The sequence below is a fragment of the Rattus norvegicus genome, chromosome 4 (assembly GCF_036323735.1).
Source record: "Rattus norvegicus strain BN/NHsdMcwi chromosome 4, GRCr8, whole genome shotgun sequence".
In the NCBI taxonomy this organism is placed as follows: domain Eukaryota; kingdom Metazoa; phylum Chordata; class Mammalia; order Rodentia; family Muridae; genus Rattus; species Rattus norvegicus.
The window spans coordinates 38,651,419-38,660,007 of record NC_086022.1 but is presented as its reverse complement, the minus strand read 5'-3'; positions in this window follow the sequence as shown (position 1 = coordinate 38,660,007).

The window sequence follows — 8,589 nt, the reverse complement described above, 5'->3', positions numbered from 1 at the left end:
GGATGTTGGCCTGGAAACCAGGAAAGGGAATAACAATCGAAATGTAAATAAGAAATACCCAAGTTAGTAAAGATGAAATAAATAACATTTCCAAGATGTCTTATGATTCCAATCCAGTTGAGTATATACACCCATAATTTTCTGCATTCCTTAATTTGAACGGAATTCTCATAGATATTTCTGGTATATAAAATGTCTTCTACTTTAAGTAGGAATTACAATGTATTAATGAAATACATTCAAATCCATGATGAGTTATCCAGATATAGTTGGAATTATCCAAATACAGAACTGCCTGCAAAACCAATTATATTTATCCTAAAGATGCCTCAAAATTAAAAGATTAATCAGCTTTAGGATTTAATTTGTTTATAATGACTTAGAATTGAAGAGTACTGTAAAAGTTTTTTTTGGGGGGGGCGTGGGGGACTTATCATTGAAAACTAAGTTCACAGTAATTCTGGGGACGAATTGCATTTCAAAATCTGTGAGCAGTTCAAGTTTGAGTTTGCATGTGAAAGACTTTCCAAAGGTTTCTCAAGAAAATACCTTTTTAATAAATCAAGTTCAACTCAGACTTTCACACCTAGGCAGACAAAAATCAAAAGGCTTCATTTTTAATTAAAAGGGTTCTGAATCTCCATACCATTATTCATTTTTATCATACTGGGTGGTCTGATTCTTAACATTAGGGACAGCCAATATAATCATGGAAAGTCTTTGAGAATCAGAGAATCAGAAGGCACTACTTCTAAAATCAAAACTACCATTTCTATTTTAAAGGGGGAAATGTTTATATTTGGAAAAGTAGATGATACACATTGAATAGAGAACTCTCTTGGCTAAGTGCCATTCACCATAATATATAGCCACCGTCTGTATGTTTCACCTATTGAGACTAAAATATTAAACAATCCAACAAAAAGAATATTGATCATCTAATAGCTACTATTATTTACTATTGTGAAAACAAATGGTATATCAAGATCCATCTTTTTTCTTTCTTTTTCTACATCCTGACCAAGGTTACCATCCTTCCTTTCTTTCTTCCCTGTTTTTCACCCAACCCCAATACCCTCTTCTGTTTCTCATAAGAAAATGGCAGGTACCCTGTGGATATTAACTAACTATGGTTTATCTAGTTGCAGTAAGACTAGGTATCTCCCTTTTTATCGAGGATGGACAAGAAAACCTACCCAGTAGGAGGAAAGAGTCCCAAAGGCAGGCAACAGAGTCAGAGACAACCCCTGTTCCCACTGTTAGGAATCTCACATAAAGACTAAACTATACTATTAGCATATATGCAGAGGTCTCAGCTTGAGACCCATGCCATTAAAGGGAACCAATCCATGATAGTGTCTGGAGGGCCAGAAAGCAGAGGCTGGATAGCCTAGACACCTAGGATTAAAAAAAATAGTTGCTAGTGATATTCTACTATACTCATACATTGATGCCTAGTCCAGTTATCAGAGAGGCGTCACCCAGCAACTGGTGGATACAGATGCAGAGACACACATCCAATCATTAGGCAGAACTTACAAAATCCAAGAGAAGAGAGGAATAAGGATTATAAGAGCCAGAGGAGTAAAGGACATCATAAGAAAATCCACAGAAACCAAACTGGGCTTATGGGGGTTCATAAAGACTGAACTGCCAATCAAGGAGCCTTCATAGAATTGGCATATGCCTTCTGCCTAGATATTTCTTTAAAGCACATAGGACAGAGTATCATCAAGTATGAAAGTCTTGAGGGGGAGATGTGTATAACATATTGTGAAGCATAAAAGCATCACTAAAGCAAAGTAATATATAAAAATGTGGTTTTAATAAGGAGATGAATAAATACATGTTAAATAACTATAAACAAGATACGTTATTTAATTTAAATTATTAACATAAGGTGATTAGAGGCAAAGATTAGATAAATAAATGATAGATAGATGATAGATCAATAGATAATATAGTGTTAGTGTATATTCACAATAAAAATGGTACATATAATCAGGAATCATTTCCTTAGCCAAAACAGTACACAGTAATACAATGAAGAAAAGTTGTGTCAATAAATGTGCATTGCAAAAAAATTATAAATAAAATGACTGCATGTGTACAACCAAATGATCTGATTCAGTAAAACAGAAAAGCAAAAATACTTCAAACCTAAATTTAGTAGAAGGAAATAGGTAACAATCAATAGACAAGAATCAAACAAAATATGGATTACTAAAAACAATACTTCCAGAAACTAGACCAGCAACCAAGGAGTGTACCTGGAGGGATCCATGGCTCCAGATACATAGTTATCAGAAGATAGCCATGCCTGACAAAAATGAGAGGGGAGGCCCTTGGTTCCAGGAATGTTTGATGTCCCAGCATATGGGGAAATTGTGGGTGGGTGGGGGAGCACCCTTTCACAGGCACATGCGGGGTGGGGGCAAATATGGGATGGGAGGTTGGTGGAGGGGTAACCAAGACATGTTTAATCATTTGAGATGTAAATGAATAGAATGATAAAAAACTACAAAAGATAAGGAAAGTACAGAATTGGGTTTTAGAATAGGAAATTGTGAAGGTACAACATTAAATAAAAAACCCCTGGCCCTTGAATACCATAAATAGAGAGGGATCCCAATGTGATATATGCAGTTCTTCTGTCTTCTGTCTGCCCTAGCAAAGGCCGTTACTTTATATTGACTCAGAAGAGCACAAAAGGAAATATACAAAGGAATGAAGTTGTTCTTTCCCCAGAGTTTTATAAGGGAAGTAGTTATTTTACTGAACGCTGCTGATTCAGAACAGCTCTAAAAACTGAAAACACATTTTCTTTATGAATGTTCACATGTTGTTTTCAACATTTATAGTGGATATTTGTTTTCTAGGTTGCTTTCAATTGGCTGCCTCCAGAAAATGACTACAACACACACACACACACACACACACACACACACACACACACACACACAAACACACACTCGCATACATTATTCTATGTAAGGGGCATGGAAATTATATACATACACACACACACACACATATATATGTGTGTGTGTGTGTGTATATATATATATATATATATATATAATTACTAAGTGAGTAAAAAGCATAGGAAAACTGGTATTTTCTTAAAGACTGGTTAAATTTAAACAGGCTATGTACACAGCAGAAAAGATTAGATACATAGTTTTAAATGCTCTCAAAACATTGACTGGGTTACAAGGTTGGGAAGTGTTAAGCACTATTTCCAGAAAAAGCTATTCTCACAGAAATTGAAACTTTAGTCTAAAAACAAGAGCAGAGATTTAAATATAAACATAAAATCAGATATGTAAAGGAAATATTTTCACCAATATTACATAAAAAAGAACACGATTCATTGTTATGAACTGATATAGAGCAACACATTGAAAAATGAGATGCTATAAATCTTTGCAAGTTTTAGAAACAAACCCTTAACACCGAAAACCACAACAGAGCAAAAATGAGAAACAAGATTGAATCATCAACAAAAGTGTTTCTTAATAAAATTAATCCTAGGGTTGGTGGATATACTGCCAGACTCTACAGACATTTAAATTTCTAAGACAAAAAATTTTTTGGTCAATTCTCAAAATTTCAAAGGTAACTGATTCTATAATTTGACATTGGCTACAGGAAGAAACACAACAATAACAACAAAAACTAGTCAAATATCCTTCATGAAAATAGATGGAAGATTACTCAACAAAATACTCTCAAACGAAATATGTCATGTGATAATCATGAGCAGGTTACTCTGGTGAGATAAGAATGCCTCAACAAAGATTAGAAAATGAAGGTGATGCATAACCATTATGTAACAAAGAGCAAAATTACAGTAGTAAAATGAATACATATAGTCTAACCATGCAATACAGAACTGCAGAAAAAAGACACAATAACTCCCAAACATTAGCTGGGTGATGGTGCCACACCCTTAAACGCCAGCACTACAGAGGCAAAGAGATGAGGATCTGTAAGTTCAAAGTCAGCCTGATCTACAGACCAAGTTTCAGGACTTCAGGGAGAAACACTGTCTTGAAAAAAAGTAAGCAAAAACGTCTTAAAAGTTGCAGAATGGGGATTTTTGAGATTGCTCAATGGGTGAACGTGCTCTGCTAAGGCTGATGGACTGAGCTGAAACCCCAGGACTCACATTGCAAAAGGAGCTTTTGACTTCTCCCCACCTACAAACAAATAATGAATGTAATTTACAAGGAAAAAGGCTATAGAATGAATTCCCCTCAAATGGAAATAAAAAGGAGACATGTAGAACCATCCGCAGAAGATACCTTGATAAATCATGTAGTTTTGTATACTTTTATTAACAGTTAAATTATTTCAAATTAGGAAAAAGTGACATCCTGAGACTGATTCTGGCAGCAAAGGCTTTAGAATTTGGGAGGTGAGGAATCTGAATATGTAAAGACCAACGACTATGTTCCTAATCAGTCTTAATGGTAAAGTTATTTTACTTGTAGAAAACTAGGCTAAAAAAAGTAGAAATGCTTTCAGATTTAGTCTGTGAGTCGCTTCTCACTGGTGCTCAACATGAGCTACAGGAAAAATATAGAACTGAGAAGGCAATATGAATGGAAGTTTCATTTTTGCATCAAGGCTATCAAGGTTTCATGTTTGTAGTCAACAAGCCCTATTGATTTTTATTATTTTTAATTATTTTTATTTTATCAAGTCTCACTTTGTAACTCAGATAGCATAGCCTAAGCTAGCCGATGACTTTCCCCTATCTGCCTGTCTTAGACAACTGGCCACATGCCCTGCTCTGTGGCTTTTAGCCTTTTGGTAAAGTGGAAGGAAGCACCATGGCATAAGCGAGTTTTTCATGCGATGACAGTCAGTATTAGGTATAGAGAAAAAGATAAGAAAAAATATATCCTTCTCGAACATATCACCATTAACTGACTCCCTGCACTAAAACCTATCTTCTAATTTCTATCAATTCCAAATATAAGGCCAACCAATGAAGAACCATCAGTGGATTAATCCACTGTTGAGGTTGGAAGTCACCAACACCAAACACCTCTCCCTAGTTCCACCAACTGGAGATCAAGCCTTCAACCTGTAGTCTTTGGGAGAGACCTTCTACAAAACATAACACAGCAGAAACTGAAACCCCCACAATGGCTTAGCAAAGTTAGAGCTTACCCCATGGGCGGAATATTTAATTTGAATCAAGATAAGTGCTATTCAGTGTGTGGCTCTACATGTGCATAAGAAAAACAATTTGATATTAAAATTCCAATGTAAGTCAATGATCAACTCTTGAAGTGCTTTTGCGTAGAAGATAAGTTCAGAAAAAGATAAATTGTTGGGAGAAAATGGGCCATTAACCAAAACTTCCTCCTAATAATCAAAGCATAAATTATGATTCATTTAAAATGTTGCATTTAAAACACAAAAAAAACCCACATTCATTTGAATTTGCAATATGTGACTGCATTTTGACATTCTGACATGACTAGGGACAAAAATGTTGGAATCAAAATATTAAGTAGTAAAGTCTAGCAGAATAGGACAATAATAGTCATTAAAAAGCCAGACATCATTTTAACAGCAGCAGTTCTTTGCTTACAACCTACTACTGTATACAGGATAGATAGCACAATTTACCTGTTTCATTATCAACCCTATTAAATGTTGTCTTTGAAGGACCAAGATGTTTGCATAAGCACATGCAAAGTTATCTCTTTGTCACTATTGGGAAGTGGTAGAGTAGGTTGAGTCTAACTCAAAGGTCACACTTGTTATTTAGGGTAAGACTGACAAATAGAAAATCTAAATCAACATATTTACAAAAACCCATGTGGGTGCTGAATGTGGCAAATCAAGAATTAAATGGTAGGTTTAGAAAATTAGTGGTATTACACCAAGGAAGTGGGCCTAGTGTACAATTTACAAGGAAATAACACAGGGCAGCAATTAAGGGAAAGGAAGTTGTTTGGTACATTTAGGATCAGCTGGATGAGGCTAGCAGATGGTGATGGGAGAAATGAGCATGAAGAGAAGATATTCAGAGGCAAGCTCAGGAAACAATGAAGCTCTGGGGTCAAAGCTAAAACCTGTTCAGACCTTGATCTGCCCTAAAGTTGCTTCAAAACTTTGCACAGTGATCAGGATAGTATGATTTAAGGAAGATTTCATATCGTTTTAAGCCTAACTCTGATATATTATCTTTTAAATAACAATGCCTTAAATTTACCACATTATCATACAGAATGTTATGTCATATTTTGGCATCCTATTCTCTTCACTAAACTTTAATTTTCATTTTTTATACCACTGTCATACCTATATTTAAAAGCAATCTGTTATTCTGATTATGTAAGTAGATATAAACAGTACAGGTTTCTTGTAAAAATTAATCATGGCATTTTTTAAAAGTAAAAATCATCCAAAAATCACAGTGTAGATTCATTAATCATTAGTATAAATATATAAAGTTATTTCTAGTCATACATTTGAACAGGTTAATTGTTAATTGTCATTTCATTTATTTTGGTTATTGTTTGCTTATGGTGTATTTGTCTTTTGAAACACAGTAAATATTTCAATTCTTGGTAAAAATAGAAACTTTTGAATTACTATAGAAGTTGTATATTGTAGTGTGTTTCTCTGACAATCGTTTATTCAAGAAATATAAGGAAATTAAGGGTGGTAGGAGGGGAGTCCTCTATGTATTGTTCTGGTATGTAAATGATTACAATGATCCATGATAATTAGAAATTCAATTAAAGGGTCAATTTACCACATAATCACAATTAATGAGTGAGTTGTAAAAGACACACCATGGCAAGTGAACAATTTATTTCCATACAAAATGTCTACTGTGCTTTCCATGACACATGTTAATGAAATAGTCCATGTTAAAGATGCTCTAGGACAGTGGAGATGCTTCAACGATTAAGGCTGTTTAGAATGCATGGATGAGAAGATGGGAGTTAGAGTTCAGGTCTGAACACACAGGCATTGTCCCATACACTCCTGTAACTCCAGGATTGCATCATTCTAAGTACTTCTCTTCATGCTGTTCTTGAGGCTCATTAAAGGAGTTTCTATTTGCAGCAGATAGCATTATACAAAGCTACAGTGAGTCAGATGAGAGAATATAATGTTGGGTGCCCACCCCAACTGATACATCTACAACACAGTTCCAACACCTTATGTTCAGGGAATATCACAAAGAATAGTCAGGAAGATTACAATAGTCAGAAGATAAGAACATGATGTAATTGCGAGATAGTGTCTTCTATACATGACATGGAAGTGGAGCCCAGGAAATCTCAACACAATATGCATGCCATAAACAACACCCCCCCCAAAATGATATTACCAATTGTCACAGAAAAATGTATGAGGAATTCTCACAACGCTTGACCTCTAGAAAAAGACATAGAGAAAATTAATTGCTGGGAGAAGAATCGGTCTTATCAGGGGATAAAACTTGAAAAATTAGCCAAGGCCAAGAGATCAGCCTTAAACACATAGGAGTAACACTAAGTAATTCAGCAGGTTGTATTTATGAGTGTGTGTGTGTGTGTGTGTGTGTGTGTGTGTGTGTGTGTGTGTGTGTGTAGCAATTATAAGTAAAGAATAAGACAGCATGAATTTGAGGAAGAAGGTCTCTAGAGGGAGGAGAGGAAAGAAGAAATGTAAATAAAATTGTATGTGAACATAATTGTAATTTTTTGAGTCTATCTCCAGTCCTAATATTTGATTCTTTATGTATCCAAATCCAGTTTTCTTGAGCTTGCCTGCAGCAGTAATGTAATCCTGGTCAATAATAAACAAAAGCTGACTAAAAATATATGGTAATATACAAGTGTCCAGGTCATTTGATTCTGGTGGTATTCTGGTGGAGTCCCTATCCCCAAGGTCCCTTAATCCTCGTTCCAACTGTTCCAAAAGATTACCCAAGCTCAATCTAACATGTGGGTGATAGTCTCTGCATCTCTTTCCATTGATCTCTTTCCGTTGGCTATTAGGTGGAGCCTCTCAGAGGACAGCTATGCTAAGCAAGCATAACAGAGTATCATTAGGAGTGTCAGGGATTGGTTCTTGTCCGTGGGATGGATCTCAGAATATGAGAGTCACTGTCCCTGTAATTCTTCAGGCAGGACAAATTTGGAGTCAAAGATCTGGTGGGTGGGTTAGTGTTCTTATCCCTCCACTGATGCTCCTTCCTGCTGCAGGAGGTGGCCACTTCAGTTCCATATCCCAACCTGCTAGGAGTCTCAGCAAGAGTCACCATCACAGACTCCCTGGGACTTCCCTGATGCTCTGGTCTCCAACACATTCTACAGATGCCCTCCCACCCAATTTCTGTTCACTCTCCTAATCTCTCCCTAGCACTGCCTATACCTGAGCCCCTCCTGTTCTCCTCATCGTACTCTCTCCCAGCCAATTCCCTTGCTTTATCTACATCCAATGACAATTTCATTTCCATTTCTGAATGAGATGCAAGCATGCTCCTTTGAGCCCTACTTATTATTCAGCTCCTTTGGGTCTGAAGATTGTACAATCAGTGTCCTGTACTTTACGGCTAATATCCACTTA